Below are 7,160 nucleotides of genomic sequence, written 5' to 3'. Positions count from 1 at the left end.
AAATCTCCGGGAAGCAACTGGCCCACAGAGGGATCCAGGCTGTGTTTTTCTGTAAGAAAGCCCTAAAATACACTGAACTGTGGTGGTTCTGGCATCAGCCATTGCTTCGTAAGACCCAAATCCAAGCTCGACTGGACGAATTTTGGATGAAAATGGTTTATCTTCCCAGACCCAAATACTCCCTGACCTGCACCCCTAATGCGCTCTGGCGCTTTGCTAGGAGAGCACCGCGTTGCCACAAACTCAGGGCTCTATCAATTGTGCGGAGCAATTACTGAGAAAATATTGTGACGAAGTTGTGGAGAGGCTGGGGATGTGCGGGAATGCGCGGGGATGCGGAGGAGGGAGTTAGTTTGAAGCGCAATTTGCAAAGAAATATTAACTTTGATTCCCGAGGTCACCGCCGAAACCTGGTTGGCGCTGGGTGAACTACAGAGCTCTTCCTCTAGGTGGCGGACGTTGGTACCAACAACCGTTAGGTGGGTGCTGACTCCAAACAGTATTCAGCTTCTTGCTGGATAAAAATAATAATAGCAATAAGATAGAGGTATGGGGCTTTTCCCCCCTTTTGGATATTTATTTATTGCAGGGGAAAGTCATTGATTTTCCTAAGCAAACTGTGTTTCTTCTTCACTTGGTGGAAAATAAAAACTGTTTGAATAAATAAGTTATTTCTGAACATTTTGTTGTCAAAGTGTTAAATGTTCCCGTCATTTTTATTCAAACACTAACATGATTACAGCCAATTATATATTCACCAGTGTTCTTTATTTTAGAGTAATTGTACTTGTCACTAATAAAACAGAAGCATAATGGATCGCTACTGTTCTGGATTTTCAAGCAATTTTGTGTAATTTGATTGAATTATACATCTTATCTGCTGTTTTTTTATTTTTATATTTTGAGGATCTTATTTTCTTGAAAATTGCAGCTCTATGCTTGTTTTGTTGTTTCTCCAGTAGCGTACACTTCGGTAACACTGATAAATAGAAAGAATCCCTTAGACTTGTCAAAAATCAGCTGTTTTTTCCCCCACCTCTATCCCCACCCCCTTCCTTGTTCTTCAGCGGGGAAGACCCGAACTCTGCGCTGCCAGTCAGTTTGAGCCACTGGGTGCGCTTACCGGAAAAGCCCAACGCCAAGACAAACTCTTCATTCACTCCAAAGGCAGCCGCCTCCTGGCCTCGGGTCTTTGGGGTTTTGTCTCTTTCCTGTAATGATACTGTTGGGTGTCTGGGGCTTCAAACATGCCAAGACAAGCCAACCATGGGTTCAGTTCATATGCAATATGTATCAAGGGAAAGAGTATACACAGTGCAGCCAAAAGATAAACTGTATATATTACTCCAATTACACAACCCCCAAACGTCCTACCTACCCAACCACACACCCCCTCAATAATAACACTTATTTGTCTACTCTCCAATTCTTCTTGGTTTCAGATATACATAGAAAACTGGGATCAATAGTTTCTCCCTTAAAAAAAAAAAAAAAAGGCAATTTCAATAAAAAGATACCAGAAAAAAAGACATGCATCTATCCAGTGTTCTCGTATCTGAGCAAATTCAGAAATAAACATGACAACAGACAGACAAGACCATGTACGCAACTGAAGGACCGAGAGTGTGCAATTCTTTTCCCAATGAATCCCTCCAGTTCCTAGGAGACAGCTCAAATGCCCCGCTAGGAGCTGCAGCTGTGAGATGGAGCCAAAGGCTCTGACAAGTGGTTTGTGTATGACCCAATATTTATCAATAATAAAAACAAAATCAAGTGAAACCAAGGCTGGGGATTTTTGAACTGCTTTCTAAAGCCCTGGCGTGGGTACACACGTGGACAGGAAAAAAAGAAGTCGCTGGAGATGAGTTGGTTCCATTTGTCAGCCCTGGGGAGCAATCCTGGGGCAAAATACAGTGCTAATTGATCTCAACCAGTTACACTATCTGCTGAAAATTTTCGAGTGGACAAAGAATGAGGAGTGCGTGCTAAAGATAGTCAGCGTCTTTTTTCCCCCCCCAAGTAAAACGCGGTATGTAATCAATAGCCTGTACAGACATATAAACAGGGAAAGAGAATTACTTCAAGTTAATGAGAAAAATAATGTTCCATGTGTGATCCCAGACTTCTTTAAAATCGAGTGTCTCACACACTGACTGTTTTGTGGTCAGGACTTTAAATTTACCCCAGAAAAACCCGAGGGCCCCTAGAAGAAGAGAAGACACTCCTTGCAATTAGGAACCATTCTCTCCTCTTTTGGGGTGTTTATGCTCAGGCCAGAGGGCAGGTCGGGTAGGGAGCCTAGGCAGCGGTCGAAAGCGGCGTTGGGCTAGCCGGCGGCCGCGGAAGCGAGAGTGGGAAGAGCACCCTGGAGCCCGGCGCCCCTCGGCTCTGAGAGAGCGCCCAGCAGCCAGCCGCCTGCCAGCCTCTCAGGCTCCCTCCAAAGGAGCCTGGCTTTTTCAGAGTTTTCGTCTCCTCGCGTCCCCATCTATCTTATCTAACAAGTTCATGCTCCAGGAGAAAAGAAAAGGGTGACAATAAAAGGAAACCCCCTCACCGTAGTGATTTGTCGTTCACAGGCACGGAAGCCAAACTTGCCGACCATGCTTTCTTCTCCAGCATTACTTTCCCTCCTGCTTGCCTTAGTACAAACCCAGAAGAGATATACACAAATTGGTAAACAAGAATATATCTAGGATTATTTTTAAAATAAGAGTGACCCCCACCACCACTACCTTTACTGTAGATTCTGAAATGAAAGAGTCGGATTGTTTTGTTTTCACATCATAACGGTAACTTGTTCCAGACGCCATTCCGCATCTAGCTTATTCTGGCCGCTCCTCTGCTCTCTGCCTGCGCCTCCTTCCAAAGAGCTGGAGAGCAATAGGGTTATAACGGCTCTCCCCTACTGGATTCAACGCCCCTTATATGTAATTGAATATTCGTACTAACTTCACCTGCACGCACCCCACCCAGTCTATTAATTCTGCGCTATGCTTTATACAAATAACGAGCTTAAAACCTTTAACTGGTCTAATTTTTTTCAGTGTTCGCCGTGGCAGATGACCTCTTAGCCCCAAAATATTGATCTGTGTGCGTGCTTCTGGTGTGGTGTGCAAACATGAGACATCTCGGCTGAAAAGGTAACTTTAAGGAGGGGAAACCTGGAAATGAAACCTTAAAGCAAATCCTCTAGCTTGACTGCGCTCGGCCAGCGCGGGCGACAAAGAGCAGGGGGCAAGCGCGAATGGGTGTGTGCAGCGAAGAGAGGAGCAGGGACTCCTTGCTTGAACCGTTGCGTTTTCAGCCTCCAGGGGTGAAAGGGGGAGGGAGAAGATCACGACTTCTTGGCACACGCTGCTCCCACAGATTTTCTACTGCTTCGATTTGGAGGGGGAAGGGAAAGACCTCCAGGAACGGCAGGCAGTTCAAGAGTGAGGAGGCAGGTAGGTGTGAGATTGGCACAAAGTAAAACTGGCTCATTGGTTTGTTCACCTGGGATCTTAGAAAGGAAGCGAATGTATTTGATTAGTAAGTCTCTAATATGACTTCCCCCGTGCCAAGGCGGACGTTGGGATGGATGGTTCTCTGCTTGCCCCACGCAGTTTTCTCTCTTCTCATTCCTTCACAGACCATCAGAGGGTGCGCGCATTTTCTAAAATTTATTCATCTATCTCCTCTACGGACCTTGGGTTATTCAGTGCTCCTTGTGTACTTTTAAGTATTGAGAAGTTAGTTGGTTCAGAGCTGACCACCTAATTGCGACTGAGTCACAGTGTTCCATCTTTCCTCACAAGGAAGGAAGTTTGGGGGAACTTTTGGAAGGGTGCTTTAGAAAGGGGGAGACCCAATGCCCCACATTCTCTGAAGAGTGTGATGATATTTCCCAGAGTAGATTATTCAGGCTTCTATGGGAAATAAAGTTGAAGCTCCAACTAATTACAGAGAACAGCGATGGGATGGTTAGAAGTTTAGCATTTTGAGGCCTGTAAGCTTTTTTTTCAACCTGATATATAGAATATAAAGTCATTTCCCCCTTTTGTTGTGTCACTGATGGAAAATTCAACATAACATTGTCTTGTGTGCTGATTTTAGCCAAGTCTCACTTTCTCTAACCTGTTTTGTTCCCTTGTATGTATCATCACCCCTCCAACTCTTTGTCTTTCTCTTTAGCATTTCCTGAACCCTTTGAAGGATGGGCTGAGCCTTTTCTTGGGCATCCAGAGGGAAAAAGGAATTGGCCTTTTAGTGTGTGCTTGCCAGAAAGGTGTGGGACCATTTCTCCCAGTTGAACGGGATCAAGAAATGGAACAGGCCTACCCTCACACAATCAAGGACTCAACTTTTTCTGCAAATTGTCCACCCTTGAAGATCCTGAGTGAGCTGGAAAATAATGGGAAACAAGTGAAAGGGTAGTGAGCATTTTATATTTACAAAAGATGTGCAGATTATTCGACTGAGTTTATTAGGAGACCTTTTTTAAAGGACCCTTGGCCCTGGGGATCTCTCTGCACCTGTCTCTCTGCAGAGAAATGTGGGAAAGAAGTTTCTTCCCACTGTATTTTATTGCAGGTCTCAGGACCATTCCTTTTGATGAGTGTGTACTTGCCTGCAGAGAGCTTGGGACCTCTGGCAGAATCAAAGAAACCAGCCTGGAGAGTCCCAAGAATCTCTATCTAGCCTTTCTTTTCTTTTTTCTTTTTTCTTTTTTTTTTCTTTTCCTTTCTTTCTTCTTTCTTCTTTCTTTCTTTCTTTCTTTCTTTCTTTCTTTCTTTCTTTCCTCTTTCTTTCTTTCTTTCCTCTTTCTTTCTTTCTTACCTTGGATGTCCCCGCTTTCCAAGCGGTCCCCTAGCTAATACAAGTTAAACATTTCAACTCTCAGATAGGAGACTCTCCCATAGATATTTTTCTTGAGGTTCTCAAGGAAAATTGTCATTGCCACAATGTTATGATGGGAGGATGCTGAAATGACAGGCCTAGTAGACGCTTGTCTTAATCATTGGCTTCTTAATTTAGTTTTAGTGCGGTGTGTGTGTGTGTACATGCGCATGCACACACACGCGAGCGAACACACACTCACACATATATGTGCACGCCCCTGGGGATATTGAGGGTGTGCGTGCACGCAGAGAGCAGCCGCTTGACAACCTGCAGCTTCCTAATGAGTGATGAGGCAGGGCTACTGCAGAAAAGTAACACTTCCCTGGTGTGAAGACCTCTTACTGAGAAGTTTAGTTCACTACTGTTCTCGCAAACCTAATCGTGTAGCCTGTAACCAAAACCCACAGAACAAGGATACAACACGCTAAAGACTAACTCATAATCACTAAATGTTAGCACCATTACCTGCTGTTAGGAAGGGATTACAGAGGAGTTGGCTCAAGCAAGGGCTGACCTTGCTCTTTACAGGATCTCTGCAAATACCTGGATGTTCCTGCATGGGTTCCCCTCGCTCCCGAACATCGGTCGTGGGGTCAGGGACTCCCTGAGCATCTGCAGGAAGGGAGCTTTAGCCAGAGCTCCATGCTGCGTGCCCCTTCAAGGATACCCTGTCCTGGGAGCCGAGTGAGAGTGATTTTTAGGTAAAAATGACTCGTTCTCCTTTAACCAGCAAGTAACAAGGAGAAAAGAGTGAAGCACCAAAAGTGAGAAATAGCCCTTAAGGAAAACTATGTAACACCACCAAATGGAAAAAAGTAATGTGCTGCTCCCTACTCAGAAGCAATAGGCCGTGGGTCCTTGTTTATTAATTACAACTAGAAACAGAATAATGTAATTCATTTTCTAAGCAATTCCTTCATTGGAACTGCTTACTAATTACCAGGTCTGTCCTCTTTTTGGGGGGGGGGGGCGGGCAGTAGGCAGAGGAGACAAGAAGTTCACCACTATATATGCCAGAAAATTACATTTGCTCTGACTTGATTCATTATTATACATTTATAAATGTATGTGTGTGAGAGATCAAAATTAAGCTGGTAGTGAGAAAATATTAGAATGAGAAAGAATGTTTCAGATCTAAGACCACTGGATGCCCTCTGTCTTCAAACGATAATCACCAAAACTGAGCGAGGTGGAAATAAAGAGTTAGGGCTTCATGTCTTTAAGAAAGAAGCCCGAAGTAGACATGGGCAGTCCTCCAGATCAAATCTGCACCCAAATTGTCCAGTAAGATATACAAAGCATCATCCAGGGACTTTCAACTTGCAAAATACTGGTCCAAGAACCCCCTCCTCCTTCATTCATCTAGTAGCAGTTCTAAAAAGAAGCCATTGCTGAGAGAAATGTGGGCTGCTGAGTAAACAGTGCATGTTTTGTTGAACAAGCCTACTCCCACACCTATATATGGCAATCTATCGCACCACAAATTCCAATTACAATTATTAATGTGAATTCAAACTCACTTCACCCAAAATTTCAAATAACCTTTTTCATTAGGGAGACTAGATCTTTAATAAAGTAAACTATAATCTATTTATTACTATATGAATATCCTATTTTGGAAGACTTGCGTTTATGCAATCCTTATAATAATATAACACATTCGTAATTTGCATGCAAAACATTTCCCCAGTCAATATAAGTTCTCGGTACATAAAATCAGATTATTACAGCTCTCATTAGCAGACTTAAGTTTTTGCTATTTGAAAGTAAACAGAAGAGAAATTTATTTCCACCTGCTAAAATTTAATGCATGATTACAAAAACAATGCACACTCAGCTTTGACCCTAAGAAATACCTTAAAATATTAAAAATTCACCAGTCATTGCTGGTGTTGTATTCAAGGAATGCTCCTCCAGTTTGCTGCTGAGCTTGGATTTGAATAAAATGCCCAATGTTAACAAACAATACCCACGTTTGGCACTTTGTGTATTAAATTGATCAAACAGATTTTAGAAGGCACAATGCACAATTTGTACAGACCTGATTGAGTTAATATAATATCAGCAAATTTTACATCAAAATGATTCTGTTTCTTTTCTTTGTGTTTAAAACCAGCACAGATTACAAATTTTAATGATCTGAAAATGTTTGGTATACAAAATCATGCTTATTTCAGTATTAGCAAAAACACAAGAAATTTTTCAACACAAACACCCAGCTGTGTCTATTTTAAAAGCAGTTCAATGACAGCTTGCACTTATGAGCATGCAATCAGCTAATT

The 7,160-nt window shown here is 42.8% G+C and overlaps 1 long non-coding RNA gene across 1 annotated transcript; it reads right to left on the bottom strand.

Annotated features, from left to right (window-relative positions):
• Window positions 1–1,129: 1,129 nt before the first annotated feature.
• LOC150015962 (uncharacterized) lies at window positions 1,130–2,830 on the bottom strand. Its single transcript, XR_016510020.1, has 3 exons — window positions 2,733–2,830; window positions 2,555–2,638; window positions 1,130–1,239 (listed from the first exon to the last, which is right to left on the bottom strand). It is a non-coding gene; the product is annotated as an uncharacterized LOC150015962 (long non-coding RNA).
• Window positions 2,831–7,160: the final 4,330 nt, after the last annotated feature.

This window comes from Furipterus horrens, unplaced genomic scaffold (assembly GCF_987537825.1).
Source record: "Furipterus horrens unplaced genomic scaffold, mFurHor1.1.pri manual_scaffold_3, whole genome shotgun sequence".
NCBI classification, from domain to species: Eukaryota; Metazoa; Chordata; class Mammalia; order Chiroptera; family Furipteridae; genus Furipterus; species Furipterus horrens.
This window is presented reverse-complemented; position numbering and strand designations above follow the sequence as displayed.